This window comes from Rhinolophus sinicus, linkage group LG06 (genome assembly GCF_036562045.2).
Source record: "Rhinolophus sinicus isolate RSC01 linkage group LG06, ASM3656204v1, whole genome shotgun sequence".
Lineage (NCBI taxonomy): Eukaryota > Metazoa > Chordata > Mammalia > Chiroptera > Rhinolophidae > Rhinolophus > Rhinolophus sinicus.
The window spans coordinates 31288874-31308081 of NC_133756.1; the positions used below are offsets into that span (position 1 = coordinate 31288874).

The 19208-nt window shown below is 41.1% G+C and overlaps 1 protein-coding gene across 3 annotated transcripts in view; it reads left to right on the forward strand.

Annotated features, from left to right (window-relative positions):
* Positions 1-19208, forward strand: part of ROR1 (receptor tyrosine kinase like orphan receptor 1) — a 368707-nt gene that overhangs the window by 84094 nt on the left and 265405 nt on the right. Inside the window, exon 1 of one of the 3 annotated variants that reach the window (XM_019731600.2) lies at positions 8768-8979. The exons of the other annotated variants lie outside the window; for them this stretch is intronic. The gene's annotated coding sequence lies outside the window, so the exon portion shown is untranslated. Of the gene's footprint in view, positions 1-8767; positions 8980-19208 lie in introns of those variants that run through there. 3 annotated transcript variants of the gene reach the window in all.

The following is a 19208-nucleotide window of genomic DNA, read 5'->3' on the forward strand; positions in this document are numbered from 1 at the left end:
ACGTAGTATCACGCTATGTCATGTGTCCAAACATGTTAAGATCCCTGGCATACAAGGTCAGAGTAAATAACTATTAGTAGTATTGTTCAAAAATTCAGACCTAACTGAGTAATATACATCACAGCTGTTCAATGAAACTTTATTGGATTTAGTTGGTCTTGGATTTTGTGTGTGGCAAGGTGGGTAACTGCCATCTCTACAGGGAAATCCTTCATAGAATAATATCTTAAAATCTAAGCGGTTACGATAACATAAAATAGCGGCCAGAGAGACAAATTAGTTAATGAGATTCTGTCTTGGAAAATTGGAAAGAAGTTAAAAAGAATTGAAAGGTTTGATCTGGTCGTTGTCAACATTTGAAAATATTCTGGTTAGCAGATAGTGTTTTTGAGCAAAGGAAATTGAGATGACAAATTACCCAGTAACGTGGGCTTCCCTTATAATAATGATGAACAGATAGGAGGGTGTGCAATCTTTAAAGTTTTAAAAAGAATTTATCCTATTACCATCTCTTTCTTTACTTTGACACTAATTTTGTTAGGACCAAAAGGTTCTCTTTTGCCTGATGAAGTTTTGAGAGACATAAGTTTAGGTTGTCTTGAAAACGGCTGCACAAGAAAATAAAAGATTTTCTCTCTTTGGAAAAGAGCTTTACTTTGGGGAGGAGCACTGCTCCCTAGGAGGAATTTCCATCCTTTCACCAGCAGAATAAGGACGTTATTAAAATTTTGTGATGAAACAAAGCTGCACAGTGAGATGTGGCTGCCAGAACTTTTATCTCTACGGTCCTCTTGAGTTTGGGGCAGAAATAATTAACTGCTGCATATGCAAATTGAGAGTAACATTTTCCATTTTGCTAATCATCAGTCCTTTGGTGTGCTTTTGGATTTCCTGTCTTTCTGTCTGCTTTTGGATATTGCTCTGTTCCAGCCTGCGTGAGTATTGAATCTTCAGGAGGGCCAGAAAGCCAGGTTTGAATGTTATATAAACAGGGACATTCTGCAACAATGCCAGTTACCACTATGAGACAGCTCTAGAGAAAAGACCACTGCTCGCTGTCCAGTACACTGAACCGACTGTTCTCAGGACGAAGATACCAGAAACCCCACCTGAGCCCTCTTCACCATTAGACTTGTTGGAAGATTGTCTCCTAGAAGGTAGTAGTTTCTGCCTCACTTGACTTCTTTTTCAGTGTCCATGTTTTGCACAGTAGCTTCTGATCCCCTTGTTGTAGAAAACCGGGGAAATATAGTTTGGAATTCTATTTTGAGATGATGGCCCTCATCAATAAAGCAGAAAACTATCAGGATGTCGAGAGGATGTCCAAACGATTCTGGGGACATCTTGAAAGACAGGTGTCTGTTCCAGGTAGCCTGGAGGTCAGTCTTGGGCTTTCTGTGATGAGATTGGGCTTTGGAGGTGGAGTGGCCCTTCCCGACAAGTGTGGTGTTGATTTTATGTACTTGCTGAGGGGTACTAAAATTAAATTTTTAAGTGGCATAGTCTGTAAAGAACGTGGATATTAATGACATTTTAATTCAGCTTAAGCAATAAATAGTGGGTATCACCTAATTATCATTCATTATCATGTTTCCCATTTCAGCAACTTTCATCCTGTGAAGTGTCAATGAAGGGCTTAGAAATACATTTTGCTTTATAGTAGGCCCGATACATTTCAAGAGGCTTCTTCTCCATGTCTGATCCATCTGCCATAACGTGTCTTGACTTTGTATCTCCCATAGCCCGTCTGATCTTCCTGTGGCTGTGGGAGAGGCATATCTTTGAAAGTGGAATTTTGAGTAAAGCAAGTTGGTAGTGAGGGGGCGACGGCCAGGCCCTTGGCTCCTTTTAATTCCAGCTTGCAGCTACGTGCTGCCTCTTCTTGGGCCCTTGATCTGCCATGGAGCATATCTTTTTCTTTCTTAGTGTGAATTCTGCCCCTTGGTGCAGGTGGTATTTGTCATTTAACTCGGATATAAAACATGTGGCCCCTCTGTGCCTTACTGGAGTCGTCTGTAAAACAGGGCTGTATTTCCTGATCTACTTCAAGGTTATCATGAGGATTCAGTGATAATGTACAAAGAAGCCTTTGAAGAATTATCTAGTGTAATATAAATGTGAAGCAATATACAGTTAACTATAGCATTTATTCTTTAATTCTGTTTTGTGACCTCATAAAATTTGACTCCTTTTAGCGCTATCAAGGATAGCATCTTATCTCTGCATCTTCTTCTTTTAGAAAAATTGAATGCTGTCCAGTGTCACAAAGCAAGTTCAGATAGAAGTAGGACGAGAGCTCGGGTCTCCTGACTCACAGACCAACAGATGCTCGGGTTTCCTGTCTGCTTTTCTTTCTTATTTGCATCATCTTTTCAGTGAATGAGATAACCATCTCCTTTTTAGAGTTAAAATAGGACCTTAGAAGAACCAAAGAACACTGCGTTGCTCTGGTTCTTTTGAACCCTCATTTACTGTTGTCTTCCGTGTCGATGTGCTGGGCTGGTGTGAAGGTAGGAAGACATACATGACTAATTCCTGGCCTCCCTGGGTTGACAGTCTAGTGGAAGGAGGCAGATGAGCAAACAAACACCCAAACCTCTGGCTTCTTGGCTCCGCTACTTCCTCACAGGTTCTATGTGGGCAAGTCATGCACGGCTCTGGGTTTAGCTTTCCCAGCTGCACAGTGAGAGGACCGGACTAGATGTACAGGCTCATGGTCCCTGAGGCCTCTTCTAATTTGTCACGACCTATGGGTGCTGGCCAAGCCTTCACAGCCTGAAAATAAGGAAGGCTATTAATCTAATGGCATAGTTTCCTTAATCGTTATTTGTGATAAATTTCACAGGCTAACTATATTTTCTAACTCCCGACACGAAAGTTATGGAAACATAGATGGTTGGTAGTATGTGTTCTGTTAACCAGTCAACTTTGCAAAGATAGCCGAAGTGAACATCTGATGATTGTTTAATATGGAGCATAAAATTAATGCCAGGAGGAACTACTGTTCTCTGCAGACCTGTAGTGCTTTTCTGAGATGACCCTTTATTTGGTCATCTTGCTCTTTTCCTAAGAAGGCCCATAGCGTAATAATAGCTGACATTTAGTTAGTGTTTGCTTGTGTGCTACATAGGTGTTGTTCTAAGTGCTTTCTATGTAAAGACTGATCAAATCTTTACAACATTTTTGAAGTAAGTGTTATTATCAGTCCCTACCTTAGCGATAAGGAAACTGAGGTACAGAGGAATAAGTAAAACTTATTCAAGATTACACAGCGATTAAGAGACAGAGGCAGGATTGGGACTCAGACAATCAGCCCCTGGCAGCCACACTTTGCATGGCTGGACCATCGACTACATGGAAACTGCTCATTCTCAGCTCATGTCTGAGAAACTGAAGGGACTTGCCTGTTACAAGGCCACAAAATAAGAAAGCAGTTCAATCATTTTCCTTGCGGCTCTAAACTTGGCCAGATCCCCCAATGTAAGGGTTCTTACTATGTGCCAGGGCTCGCAGTCTGGATTCCATGTCTCCAGTGACTCGTGAAACCTTGGAAATTGTGTGCCAGTTGTATTTACGTGTCCATGTGTGTTGTTTTGGTGTAAGTGTAGTCCGCTTGATGGTTTCCTGCATATGTTGTCATACCCCCTTTGCCCTGCCCCCGTCATTAACAGAATTCTAGCTGTGCTGGTCCCTGTCAGCCGTAAATCTGGATTACTATTCTGGGGCTGGACATTTGGGCATAACTGCCCATTGAACAATTGAGTGTCTGTGGGAACCTAGAAGAACTAGACTTCCAAATGTCTCTCCACCCCTCAGAACTTTGCTGTCGAGGAGCCGTTGGACAATGCCTTTTTCTTTTCTTGAAGCTTTCCAAAACTGTCAATCATTGTTTTCTTCTCAAAATTTGGGAACCGCAAGGTTTTGGGATTTTTTGGTTTTGTTTCATTTTACCTCTTCCTTGTTGGTTTTGTTTGGAAATCAGATGTTCATAAGCTTTTTATTACCCATTCAATCCATGAGTTCAGTTTCCCATTGAACTTTTATGAATGTTTTCTTTGTTAAGATGGGTCCTTTAAAAACCTTGTAAAGAATGTTTTACCATGCACTAACATAAGAATGGAGTGTTAAAACTAGAAAATCCAACAGGAAATACATACATACATACATACATACAGCCTTATAGACAATTTAGCTTCATTTAACAGAAATTGAACGTATTTGCTAGGGAAAAAAATTTAAGGATGCTATCATCCTGATAGCTGTGTTGTTTTGTATCACCCGTTCTATCCTCATCTTTGTGGATTACTCTAGGTCACTCTTTTTGGGAGTGAAGATGAGTCACACATATTATGCTGGTCCAGATATTAGAGAGATGACAAAATTCTGTGATGAAGTAGCTTTGTTATAATTTTGATTCGTATGAGTAATATAACTCACCTGTCTCTTTGTTGTAATCTGGAAAACTATACCATCCACTTCATCGTTTTGCACTGTGACAAACAATGTTATTTCAGTGTGGTCTCCTTTCGTGATGTGAAGGCATTGCTTCTGGAAACAGGCTTGGGTTCAGATCCCCGCGGTGTCAGTTACCAGCTGTGTGACTTTGGGCAAGCTGATTTAATCTCTTGGAATCCTCTTTTGCTCCTCTATAAAAGGGGAAAGTAATAATTATATGTTGCTCAAAGGGTTGTAAAGAGTGATATCAGGCAGGCTTATACATTTACCACAGACTTTTTCACACAGTAAGCACTTGCTAAATGATGGTTGTTGATTGTTGTTATTATTGTTGTTTTGTTTTCATTATAATATAAGATAATATTGTCATCATTGGCTGTTATCACCATCGTCATTAAATTACTATATGTTGTATACCTGGTAGAGTGGCACATAATAGGCATCAAACAAATATTTCATTGGATTTGACTATCCGTAGTTAGCTTTTGTGACTGAATCAGAGGTTGTCACTGGTAACTTTTTATTTATTAGATTAGCAAAGATGAAATTGTGAAATGGAACAAATGATGGGTCTGCTTTTAAGTCAACAAGCTTTATAGCGAGGTGCTCTTGCAAGCAAACAATGAAATATGGTAAATCGGATGGAGTAAAAAAAAAAAAAAAGAAGCCTTGAAGCAGTTTTGGGGAGCTGTAGTTGCCTCAGTGTAAGGAGCAGTTGCTGAAATTTTGCTTTCCTCCCTTAAATGAGGAGAGTAGAGAGGGGCAGAAAGGTTACTGGTCATGTTCATTAATTTTCTTTCAAGAACTGCCACATGTCACCTGATTGCCTCCCGGCACCAGTGCTGTTTGGCTGTCTTCTCTTTGCCCACGAGAAGCCAAAATGTTAAATTGGTGGAGCTTACTAGACCTGACAGAGAAATTCTTCACGTCTGGCCTGGATGTCTAAGTAAATTTGGTGTACTCCTTGTGGTCTGGGGCACATGCTGGAAGCTATTAGAATTCTGAACAAAACCCTCCATTCAAAGACTGCTCGTTTCCTGCTGGGGTAATCCAAGTATCAAACACGAAGAAATATGGGCCGGGAGAATGTGGCTGCTCCATGCGTAACCCACCAAGGTGTCTACGACATCTCCCCAAATGACTTAGAATGTTACTTCCACTTGATCATCTTGAATAAGTGGTTTCTTTTGAAAATAAGAGCACCACTCTTCTTACATTCAAGTACAGGTGAGAACTGGTTGAATTTCCTCTTGTCAGGCGAATTTAGGACAGGGAACTTGCTCCTTCCCTTAAAGTGCTAAAGACGTCAGTTTTTGTTTTTGATTTTTGTTTTCTAGTCCTTTCCTTGTAAGTTTCCTTCCAAAAACAGAAAGTGCCTTTTTATTAGCTATGGAGTCTACTGTTTTAGACTAGGCCTGTTTGTTCAGTGGCCGAAAACTATTTTATTAAGAAACCTTTATGGAGAAGCTATGGCTTATCTCATGAAATATCTGAGTTTGTCATAAACTGTTTCCTTTCTGTAGCAGAATTTATTCTCTGTGAAATTCCAGGTGTTCTTTTACATAGAGTTGAAAGGAATAGGCTTGATAGTTCAGGTTTTTTCCTGAGAAGAATATTTTCTTGTGATGGATTAATTGAGGATGAAATCAGATAACATAGGTAAAATCACCGGGTGTGCATAGTGAAAACCATTATTCTAATTAATTTTTGTTACACTGTGTTGTGCAGCCAGTTATACAGTTGAATGGTGCAGCATTGTAGCTGGAATACTGTTCTGCCACTGCACTTATCGCACTGTATGGGATCTCTTGGACAACCCCACTTCTGCTCGACTGTAAACTTCTGGAGAACAGGGACAAAGCCTTATTCATCATAGTATCCCTCGTTCATAGCACCACATTAGACACACAATTAATGCTTTTAAAAAAAATGAATGGATGAATAAGACATTTGACAAAACTTGAATGTTAGACCAGGTGGTTTCACAAAATAAAGCAACTGGAGTGGGTTTACTGGACTTCCTCTTATGTTTTAAACCTCTCCTTTGGCTTCCATCTGTGCTTTGCTTCCTTCTAGGGGATAGTTTATGCAGGGAGTCCAGTTTTCTTTCATCATTACGAAATTCAGCGACAATACTTAATCGTCCCGCTCATGTTCCTTTCACGACGGAATCTGTCTGTATGAGATGTGAAATACGTGAAATGACAACTCTTGAATGGGAAAAATTAACCTATTTTGATGACTTTTGAGGAGTTGTAACTGCGGGCGATAACAAGTGGGTCGCTTGACAGTCGACAGCAGTCCTGTGTTATGTCAGGGGTGAGGTGGTGGTTCCCTTTCAGAGACTTTTTTTGTCTTTTCCTCCAAGTTATGCTGACCTCTTAGACGAAAATATTCCCCGTCTCATAAAAGTCAGAGCAAATTTATGGACCTGCTCTTCACCACTTGTCCTTTATGCTTTAAAAGAAAAAAGTAAATCTAGAGTAAGATGCATAGGTTACTGCTGGACCATGGAAAAGGTGAGCGGGGGCCAAATACCTTTCTTGGCTTACTTATCTTTTCCTGATTCTAGCTGTTTGGGGACCCTGAAGCTTGTGGAGGGAAGGTTGCTGCTGGGAATGGTCATATAGTTAGTTCTCTTTAGAAATACAGGCTGTTGCTCTCCTTGCCTGGAGAGCCTCATGCTTTGGCACCGCACAGGAGGCCCCAGGCGAGGCTGAGGTGAGGCTGCTAATGAAAAAGTAGCCGTGGCTCGGTCAGGATGAATCAACGTGGGCTGAGTGAAAAGGAAGGCATTCTGTAATTAAAGGCCCAGAAAAATTGCAGTGCTATCTTTTATTGCCAACGCTATGACAATTGCCCTGTCTATCTGTTCCCATGGGTTTTCTGTCATTTTATCATTCATTCAACAAGTATTTATTAAATATCTACTCCGTGCTCCATTCACCATGTACGTCAGGGATTACTTAAGACAGCTCATAAATGACTGTGTGATGACACAGACGGGATCTGGCCTTCAAGGGTCTAGTCACCTCGTAAGAGAGAGAAAACTATGAGGCTGAGAGTGGTCGGTCCGTGGGATACAGCAAGATGCAAAGCAAAGGGCTTTGGAATCTGATCGACTTGGGTTCAAATTCAGGGTCTTCACTTTTTACGCTCTTTTGGCTTCAGGAAATGGACTCATTCTCCTTCAAGTTTGGTTTCTAAATCTTTAAATTGTGAATTCTGTTCCCGGAATGGTTGCTTTCCAGATTTGAAAAAAGCTGTGAAAAGGGCCTGGTGCAGATAAATGGCCGATCTTATGATCTTATTATAATTGGCCAGCTACAGGTAAACTCCTGTGCGAGGTCAGAGGAGGCAGTCACCACCCACAGGGTGGTGGGGACAGAAGCGAAAGTGTCAGAGAGAGAACCTGGAGGGTCATGAGAGACGCATATCTGAGCTGAGTGTGGGAAGATGAGTAGAATTTGGGAATGTGGTGATGGGAACAGAGAAGACATTGTATTCAAGACTTGTTATATATTTTTACGCCTTTTTGTTGTTAGCAAATAAGCACTCATTTTGCATCAGTTTTATTTGCAGTATGTGAGTCAAATGACCATGCTACTTTAACCTTAGTATGAATCCAAATGGCCAAGAATTGTGTGTTTCTTATGTTTTCCTTTGTCGTCCCCCACAACCCTCTATAAAACAGCATCACTTGCATGATCGCAGAGGCACATGATCTGGCTGCGTTGAAGTCTACGCATTAATGGAAATGACCCTCTATCCACTGTATGATCATAGGTGTTTTGGAAAAGCTGCCCAGATCCTAGTTCTAGTTGTTTCTCAGAACAATGAAAACCTGGAGACATTAGAGCAGGATCACAACCTGGGGTTTGTGCATGGCAAGCCCTTGACTACGATAATGATGGTTGTGATTATTATGGGTTATTTGGAACTTCCGATAACCCAGAATTTTAATTTATCAAAGATACCTCTCTCCTTGGGGAGCCTGAAAACACTGGCGCGCGTCCAGTATTCATGCAACTCACTTTGCCTGGGCTAATTTTGGCCCTGTGTCCAGCCTGTGTGCCTTTATGCCAGCCTGTCAGGTCCTTGAGATAGGGCACACCTTACTGTCTCTTGTCAGGCCTGCTAAGAAGCGGCTTGCGTGTTCCAGAACAAGTATAAAAAGGAGGCTCTCACCACAAATCTGACTCACACTGATCTTTCCTCTTTCCACTCTCTGAGCCGAATCTTGCTCTTCCCCATATTTTGTTGTTGTTGTTGTTGTTATTGTTTGTTTTCCAGTACAGAAATTAGCTCTGTGGTGTTGGGTTGTTAGGGACCTAACTTGTATTCACTGTAGCTGTAATTTTGCTGGTCTCTCTCTGAATAAGAAAACAGCCCTTATGGAAGACCTCATTGCGTTATCATAGAACATTTGTTAGATTCCTGAAGAGGTAGTGTGCTGTCCATAAGATTTGGACCAGGATCAGAAGGAATGTTGCAACTGGACGTAGTTCCTTTTGAGGGAGAGAGGTAAGTGAGCAACCCCCGGTAGGCGTCCTAACTCAGAATTTTCTAAATGGTTAATGCTTGGCTGACATGTTATAAAGCTAATTTGTTTATACTTGTATCACATAATTATACACTCTGCATATAATATGCTTTTGAAATTATTATTTATTGCACAAATATTATAACAGAAACTGAACTCAAAACACAAGGAAAAATGTGTGTGGGCTCACCAATTGTACAAATCAAACTTTTAATATATTTTTTGGGATCATTAATAATCCCTATCCATTGTCCTTAAGGGGATGGTTGAAACTGGAATGTAGATATCATTTGGTATTCTGCTCTGCCCAGTTCTCCTCTCTACACACATCATTGTATTATTCACATATGCTTCCCAAACTAATTCTATCTGCATGTAGTCATTTAGCTATTCTTATAGAACTGTGGTTTAAACTCCGAGCATCGAGAGGAAGCTGCCACTCTCACCTAACCCAGGCATTTTCTTTTCTCTTTCTGGTGAGAGGAAGAATGAGGGCTGGTAGTGAGAGGGAACTGCCCAGAGTTCATCGTGCAAGGCTGTCTGGGTGCTTCCATCAGAAACCTAGAGGCATTATCTATCAGAGTGAAGTCTCCTTGCCTTGCAAGTTCAAAGAAGAGAATGTAGAAGGAAATATTGGAGGGGCTCTGGGACATCCAGGAGTTAGATCCCTACATTTTTACTTTGAGCGGAAGAAGTTAGGTACAAGTAAATGGTGACTGAAAGAGCCAGCACCTTTGTTTATTGGGGAATGCTTTTGCACTTGCGTTTGAATGCTTCTGATGTAGATAGCTAGTGTGCTAGCTCCGTCTCCCTCTCTTCCCCGCTCTCCTATAATATAAGAATGAGCAGTATCATGGTGTAGACTGAGGATGGGGGGTGTTGAGGTAGTAAGATGATAACGTGAAGCTTTCTGAAAGTTTCCAAAGTAGGTACAATGCGTATGCTATTTTCCAAAGCGAAAGGGAAGGACTAAGAAATGGAGGTACCTGGAGTGAGAGGCAGGGGAAACAGTGGAGTGGAGAAGAGCAGTGGCTTTGAAGCCAGACGGTGAGGGGTTCAAATTTTTGCTCTGGTGCTAGTTTGGTGGCTTTGGGCAAATAACTTAATTTTTCTGAATCTTCCTGTGAGGCAGATAATTTCGGAGCCCACCTCTCAAGGTTGTGGTGGGGATCAAATTGGATACTGTAAATAATGCACTTAGCACAATGCCTGGCATCAATAGTAAGCACTCAATACATGTGATGCATTATCTATTATTATTGCTTCCTGTTTCACACAATCTAATTGTTTTCCAAACTGATGTCTCTGGACTAAAGTAGACATGGGGTCTATGCACTGTTTTTAGTATTTCAAACTCTAAGAGAAGTTGATAGTTCTGGTCATTGTAATAAGCCCGTGGTAGGCTTGAAACCTGGCACCCATGGTAAAATAACAGAAGGGGTCCTTGTAGAAAAAGCTGGGGCTGCACACTTAGGAAATTAACGAGGTCTTTAATAAAAGCTTGTGGGTTTCTAGTCTACTGGGAATAAATAGAGGATCCTATGAGCAAGGACTTCATTAATTGGTATAAATGATCATTTCCGGCGGACCACTGGGAGCGGATGTACTCCGGAGTCCCCAGCGTTCAGTCAGTCGTGTTAACTGCCTTGTTGAGCATTCTATCACTGCCAAGTGCCTTCTTGGAAACTGCGAGCAGTGTGAAAACTGCTAGGCAAATGGAAACCGGTTCCTCTACCCAACTTGGTAGAAAATTTGCTCTAGGCAACCAGACAGGCTCCATTTATCTTTATGGTGCCTTTTTTTTTTTCTTTTAGCTGTAATTTAAACTGACATCACTCGAGTTTGACATTGCAACAAGGTCTCTGTGGACTTAATATTATGTTCATTTTCCCATGCACATCCTCACTGGAGATTGATGGATTTACACCAACATGGAAACTGGTTGGAATGGAAACCATCCAGAAAATGATTAGGGAGCTTGAAGCTTTCTGAAACTGGGCACAGCCCGTATTAAGTCATTGTTTCATTGTTTTAATGAAACTTGTCTTAGCTGGGGTCTCTTAGCAGCTTGTTTTCTAGTTTTAATACTGAGTCACTAATTTACACTAATGAGACGCTGTCAAGATTAGACACTGGTCTTACCCTGTGTTTGGCAAAGTGTAAGATCTAACCTGAAATGTGGCTTTGCAAAATCCTCTGTATTAAACTTGGGGGAGAAATAGAAACAAACTGCCCGGTTTCAACAGAAACTGTCAACATACACATCTGGGAAGAAAGTCACGGTAAATATGTTTTATATTATACCAGGGTGGTCTATATCCGGTCCCATCAGTAAACAGCTAACTATCCCCCTTTTCTGGTAAATTTGCATACTTATGTGTCTAGTGTGCAATGCTGTACACATCAGCTTTTGATCCTCTTCTTTGTGGGTTATCCACTGTGAGAATTGTCTCTTAAAAATGGGAAGCATCAAAGCATAGTGGAAAGAATATAGATGTTGGAGCCATACACATCAGGCCCAAGTCCCAGCTCCCTACTTTTCCAAATGTTTGGCCAGGTAAGAACTGTAACTTATCTGTAACACGGGGGTGGTAATATTTAAAGGGCAATGCTGTTGAAAGGTTTAGCAGAGCTAATACAAGTGGATAATGTAGTGCCTCACATATAGTTGATGCTCACTTGAGGGTATATTTATAGACACACACATCACCCCATCAAATTCATCCCAGATTTGCCCAAGGCTACCCAGCCTGTCTTGATCTTCTCTCCCATTATCAGTTAGTGTGGCTTCTTGAAGACAGTCTAATTTTATCATTGGATTGTTCATTATTTGTCTTTCACTTCTTCCCTTCATTAGTGGTGCGAATGGAGACATATTGTCTTCTTACTTTGCTAGTTATAATCCTTTGGCCTCTTCAAATCCTACAGTAGTAAAAATATGTTGTATTCTTGTATCTCTTTTGGCTTCCCAAACCCAAAGAAAGCTAGTAAAATGGTGGGAGAAGATGATTTGAGAAGTCACTTACATTCCCAAGATTCTCAGGGTATATTTATGATTTTAGTTTTATGGAGACAGTATTCCTATAGAGAAGTATTCTCTCTCAGTCTCTCTCAATTGGAATTGGAGATCATGGTAAGTGATGGGAGAGACACACTGAGCTGCCTTCACCAAATCCTGTTACCATTTCTCTTTGCCCTTAGTTCTGAGGTCATCAGTGCTGCATGGAGACTTTCGCCCTTCACTGGAGCTTTGCTCCTAGATTCAGGGTGGAGTTTGGATGCCTCTGTTTGAGTGATTCCAGCTACTGCTAAATGGTGCTTCTCTTTCAAATGGTATTGTAAACTACAGAGTAAGATACTTTTTGTTGGGAGATCTTGTTTCTCTTCTCACTCTATTCCCCACTCTCACTCCTCCAAACCATTCTTTTAACAAAACAAAAACACCTGTATTGAGAAACCATCAGAGGAAGTGAGCAGAACCAGGTCAAAGCCTTTTCCGGATATATGGTAGAATCCTGTTATCATCCTTTTTGCTGGCAAATTTCAGTTGTTTTAGACTGATTCATGCAAATCTCTCAGTCCCATTGATGGAGACAAAAAGTATTAAAAAGTCTCAGAATTGGTTCAAGAAAAATATTCTTTAATTTGTGGGGAAATTAATTATCCTATCTAGAAGAATGCCTTGAAATAGCATAAGATTTTTATTATGTCTTTTACCAAATAATACATTGTTCAAATAAATAAATACAGTTTTAAAAAATCATACTAATAGTAATACTAAAAATACACATGCATCTTCATTTTAACAAAGAATGTAGTTGTTCATGGGAAGTATTGTCTTAAATTTAAAACCATTGCTGTGGTTTTGATTTTTTTCCCACTTGGAAGTGCTCATATTCTGGAATGTGTTTGTAAATCTTGACCTCAGAAACTTCTCCTTAGAAATTGGAAAACATTTTGCTGGAGGGACCCACGGTGAGTGCCTGCTGCTGCTGCAAACTGGGCCCAGGGCTGATGTGTTAGGAGCTGGTTCTGTGATTCACGGGGTTCCAGGATGCTAATGCCAGTTTCTTGCTCAGTGTAAAAACCATAAAAAAACAGATGACACATACCCTAGGCACAAAATAATCGTTAATGAGATATGCTAATAAATTTATCAACAAAAGAAGAATTTGAGGAGAAGGAAGTAGAGGAGAGAAATTGCATTTTCCCTTCATAATTGCTCTCTTGTTTTAGAACACAACTAGTCCTTTGGCTTGTTTTCAAAGTGTGGTGTGTTTACTTGAGTTCACACTTGTCAGAGTCTCAATGTAAGCCCACTGAAAACCTTCTTCTTCTTTGGGGGGCTGCTTCATTTGGCCTCTTAAAGATGATTCAGACTTGTAATTTGTGAGGACTTTTATGGAATGTTTTGATATTGGTAGTGCAAGACAGGATAAATGGATCAGAGCAGAGTCTCAGAGGGCATGTGTCCCGTGTCCCACCTAGGGCAGAAATCATCTCTGCTCTCTGTTCTTCTTGCCTCTGCTGGATCTTACTGAGGAGTGAGCAGATCTTCCACTTCCGAAATGTAAGAGTTACTAGGCTAGGGAGCATTTCCTTCATTTGACGCATACTAGCTACTCAGTAAAAATTGATGAACAAATGAATGGTGAACTGCTTAGATCCTAGGGCTGCTCCCACATCTTCTTAGGGTGGCTAGAATCCTCTCGACATTTTAGGAAGATGGTACATGTGTGCTCTCGAAATGTTCTTTCCAGGCCAAATAGCCCCAAAGCTCCGATTACTCCATACTCTTAGGGCATCATTGTTTCCCTGTTTTCTCCCCTTCTTGCTCTTTGCTGGACAAGTTCCAATTTGTCAGTGTTTTTCTTAAAATACTGTAAAAATACCTGAAGGAAATGCCCCAGGTATAGTCAGATGAGCACGAAGTATAGTGGAACATTTCTCTTATGATTCTGAACTCTGTTGTTATCCTATTAATGGAACCAGAATTTGTTGGCTGTCTTCGGGTCACCATGCTTAGGTAGATGGACAGTAGAGCGGCCAAGAGAATAGTCTGGAGCTGACTGCCTGGGTTTGAATTCAGACTCCATTACTTATGAAGGGTGTGACCCTGGGCTAGAAGCTCAACCTCTCTGTGCCTCAGTTTCCTCACCTATAAAATTGGGGATAATCATAGTACTTACATTACAGGTTATTATAAACAGCAAATGAATGAATTTATGCCAGGGACTTACAACTATGCCTAGAGCAAATTAAGCTCTCTGTGTTAGCTTTTATTGACCTTACCGTGGAAAGCCTCCAGGTCTTACTATCTGAAGTGTGGTTAAGTTTCCCAGGGAGGCTTTGGAATTAGACAGGCTATGTGTCAATCCTAGCGCTGCCACTCTCTGGGCATTCTTGGGCAAGTTACTTCACCTTTCTAGCTTTGGTTTCCTCACCGCAAAAAGGCAAAAAAGAATACAAATAGTATCTTCCGTATGGGATTGTTGGGAAGATTAAATGAGATGATATGCACAATGCTTGGCACGTCGTAAGTGCTCTGGAAATGTTTGCTAATATTATCGTGTGAAATTTTGAGCCCTAAGTAAGATCCTGGAGGGCAGTGGCCATGGTTTATGTTGTTTCGACTTTTTTTTTTAATGAAACTCTACCTGGTATGCCATGTATAAGTGCTGCTAAATTAAAAGAGTAAACATTTAAATTGAGTTTTCCTTTGGGGTCTTACCTTAGGTAAGTGGAAAAATGAAATTCTTCTAAGTTACTTAAAACTGTGTGCTCATACGTTTAGCGTGGTATTTGGCCTGGTTCTTTGGAAGAATGTGTTCGGCTTGCCACCGGGCTCTAATTGACTCGGGCTTCAGGATAAATAGGCTTGCTTGATCACTTCTCTCCTCATTAATTGCTGTCGAGAATTTCTAGGGACTATTTAGGCTGGTGACTGCACTACCCACCAGATGGAGACCTCTCTTCCCTTTCAAATGGCCTGTGTGGTGGGTAAGTAATCAGGTGAGTGACAAAGGTTATAGCCAGTTTTCTAGGGACTCTGGGATTCATTTTTCTTGTGTTATAGAAGCTTTAAGCAAGTGAGTTTTAGAGTTGTTGAGAAAGTGGGAGACCGTTTTTTTTTTAAAAAAAAGGTTTATAGTTATTAATGTTTTCAAATCTTGGTTGGATTTTAAAGGTGGGTTAAACTGCTAAAGTGAATATAAATTAAAACCAGTTAAACAGAAGAGTCCCTCGTCCATTCTGTCTTTGGTGTGCTTAGAATTCCATAAATTTTATGGGTTTCAAAATACTTGCCTTGTTTTGAATGTTTCTAATAAGATGGAGTGAAGTGGCTCACACCTCATGAGATATGGGACTGTTACCCAGGAATGCTGTTTGGCGCACACATAAAGAAAGCACTGGTCTCTTGATTTATAAAAAATGTGTGGCTCATTTCCCTGGGACATGTGCATTATTTTCACAGAGGAATTTCATTTTTCACTCCCTCCCACCCTGTGCATCTCGTGCACACGTTTGCAGTTCATCAACTGTGATTTCCAGAATTTCTTCCCTCCTCTCTCAAGCCACCTCCATCCAACTGCCCAAAGAGAAAGAGATTATGTGGGGAGGAGGGACATTTTCTTAAATGCCTCATTTTCCTGTGTGTAAGGGGCTTGGTGAATTTGAGAAATGGTCTGAGTGTTAGCCCAGATGACTCAATGCAATGATGAAACCAATTGGAAACGGTTTCCATGAGAGAGAAGGGTGGTGGTTGAGGGGGGAAACGCCATGTGTTTATGTCGGCTCTTTCTTTTGTTTCTTTTCTTTCTCTCTCTTTTTCTTTCTTCCTCCCTTTTGCACTCTCAAGGCTTTAGTTTAGGTTGGCTGTACAGAAAATGAGGTCACGTTGCAACAGCCTCACCCATTAAACCAAAATACACCAAGTGAAGGACTACGTAGCTCATCCAGTGAGAATCTTGTGTATTTCACTCTTACTTGTCAGTGAGGCTGCCAGAAAAAAGTAAATAGCTAACTTTGGCGAAGAAAGCAATGCCTCTTTTCTGCAATGAAAATAGCATTGTTTTTTTCTTCTGAAAAAATTTTCTTAGAAAATGAGTGCATGCAAGGATTCGTGCTGACTTCTCTAGTGCAGGCCTCCAGCTTTCGATTTTTTAGTGAAGCAGGATCATTTTCCTTTGGGTGTTGGATGTAGGGAAAAGAGCAATGATTTCTAGTCCTGTTCTTATTCAGCCACCAACACCTAAAGAGTAAATAGGTTTGCCCAAAGTTAAAAAAAAAAAAAAAAAAAAATTCCCCTGGGAGGAGAGTTACATTCCTCTGGGTGGAATTTAAATGGTTGAAAATTTGGCCTCTGGAACAAGATTAGCGTGGATTCAAATTCTGGCTCTGCCACTCAGTGTGTAAGTAGGGCAGATTGCTTCACCTAAATCTCAGTTTCCTCATCAGTAGGATGGGGATAATAATACACGCTACCTGATGTTATTGTTATAATTTAGTGGCAATGTGTATGAGGCAGGAGTGTACAGTCTGGCATGTGGAAAGAGTAAATGACGTGGTAACTTGTAATTTTTTTTCCTTCCTTCTTTTGTGAAGTTACGCCGAAAGAACTGGCCTTGGAGGGAGTTAGGGTGAGGAGCGACTGCTCACCCTAAATATGGGGTGGGAGTGTGTGGAAGACAACAGAATTCCTGACGTGACATGGCTGGAGACTCAGTAAATAGCATTTTCTCTTACTGCAGGCCAGAGGAGACCGCTATATTTTTCTTTACTATTTCTAGAGAAAACATAGAGTCTATTTATTTTCAGGGAAGATGTAGACTTCCAAGTCAAAGAAGAAAACTTATCTGCTCCTATATTCAGGACAATTTTATGAGAAACTTTGCAGGAGTGGGGGCAGGGAAACATTAAAAGAATGAGAGTGGTACCCTTGGATGTGTGCTGTCAAAGTCTGTAAACTCTGATGAATTTAGTAAGAACGTGTCAGTCAAAGACTGTCCTTGTAGAGGTACAGGAGGACTGTCCGCAGGTGTGGCTTTCCAGGCAGCCTTTGGGCGAGTGCAAAGCCTTTCTTACCTTTGAGCCTGGATTTTCACCACAGAACCATCCCTCCCGAGCTGCAGAGTGCTTCCCTGCTGCTTGCCTTCAAGGACCTTTCTGGCCTCTCGCTAAATTCCCTGCCACCTGTTTCCCCTTTGCCTCTGCTTCCTTACCCTGCTTTGCCCTGGAGAGCATAGGCTCAGGGACTCACAAATGCCCTCTCTGTCTTCCACTGCTGACGTGGACTACATAGCAGAGACTCCCTGTGGGGAACCAGGGAGAGGAAGGGATCTTCACAGAACTTTATAGGACTCATGTAGCAGGCTTGCAAATGCTTGATTCCCAAACATACCTGCACATTCTCAAGCTGCTTATGTGCCCGCATTTCCCTTTGGCTTTGCAGACACCATCACATTACCATTCCTTGGCAAAGAGGAGCTGATTAGACATGTTATTTATCTAACAGTTTCAAGCCATGCAGCTTGTAGCAGCCTCGTCACTGTCTCTGTACATTTTCTCTGCCCTCTTCTAATCTGTTCTCTACATTGTAGCTGGAATATCACACACACACACATTTTTTTTTCAAAAACAGAAATCTGATCGTGAGCCTTCATTGTTTAAAATTCGTTAATGGCTGCCATTTGCTTATAGGCTGAGGACTGAAATCTTTCCTGTGGCTTGGCTGAGGGGACTCTGTGGGCCTGGCCTCTGCCTGCTTTGGTTTGTCAGCACTAGCCTTCTTCATCCTTTATCCTTCTATCATGCCATCTAAAGGTAGAGCCCTCCCCACCCCAGTCACCATTCTCATTGACCGACTCTCTCTCTCTCATTGTTTCTCGTCATTTGTTACTATTGCATAGTCATGGGTTTACTTCTCATCAGTGTCCCCGACAAGACTACAGGAGCTCCATGGGGGCGGACACCACACTCTGCCTAATCACCACTGGGTGTGAAACCTGCAACATCCCAGGTCCTCCACGTTCATTTGGTAGATAACTTCACTTGTGATTTCATTCATTCCTTCTCTAAAGAGGTTGACAATCTAAAATATTAAAACTTACATTGAAAGGACAATTTAATTTAAAAGGAAATAAACCATCAGAGGGAGAAATCGAAGCCACAAATTTAGAATGAGTCAGGCCTTACAGTGGAGCAGAAACATCAGCTCGCTTGCATTATTTATTTTTTATATATATATATAATTATTCATTCATTCATTCATTCAATTTCCTCTTGGTAATAAGGAAGGCAAGAAAGGAAACCCAAACAGATTACTGAGTTCTTATTATCTGGTGAAAGGAATCTTGTCTGGAGTGGTAACTATTTCTTGGAATTAAAATTGCCCAGAAAATTATAACATGAATACATAAAGGAAAAAAAAAAGAAAAAGAAAAAAATGAACTCTTGCTCCCATCATGGGTGATGTGCTTTATTGTGGTGATGCTGAAGGGATAAGGTTTGTGAGAGGGAGCGAGGCTCTGAGATAGAAATTGAAGCCTGTGTATAATTTAGAGAGAACTTGAGGCAACTAGGGAGATGCTCTGTGGTCTAAGATGAGAGCTAAGACCACAGACATGGGGACCTCCTCCCTTATTGACAGCGTTTTTTACGTGTATTCTGTGGTACCTCCAGGTAGCCTGGGCGGGGAGAAAAGGTTCTCTAGTAGATACATTTACAGAGCACAACATATGATATCTTGGCCTGAAGATGTATGATGCACACCAATAAATAATGACCTTGAGAAGTCTCACAGCAAAGAAGTGTTGTTTAGCTGTTTAAGTCACCCTTTTTATAACTTAATTCACCACAGAACCACCCTTGGAACAGACTTGGGGGAATGTTAACTTAGGAGTTGTGGGGAGAAAGAATACGAGATCAACATAGAAGGTAAAGGTAGTGTTACCTACTTTGTTGACAGGAAAGTTGAAGTAGAATTTTTTTTTTTTTAATTGCAGTAGTGGGGTGGGGTAGGGATGCCCAACAGTTAGGGTTAGGGGAGTGAGGATTTCCTTTATGGAGCTGGTATGGACCATACTCCTTTCATAGAGGGCTCTGGTCATTGGGAAGACATGGTGCTGGGTGTGAATTCAGAATCTGTCACGTCTCCTGGGTGACCCAAGAAATTACCTAACCTCTTGATGCCTATTTTCTCATCGCTGAA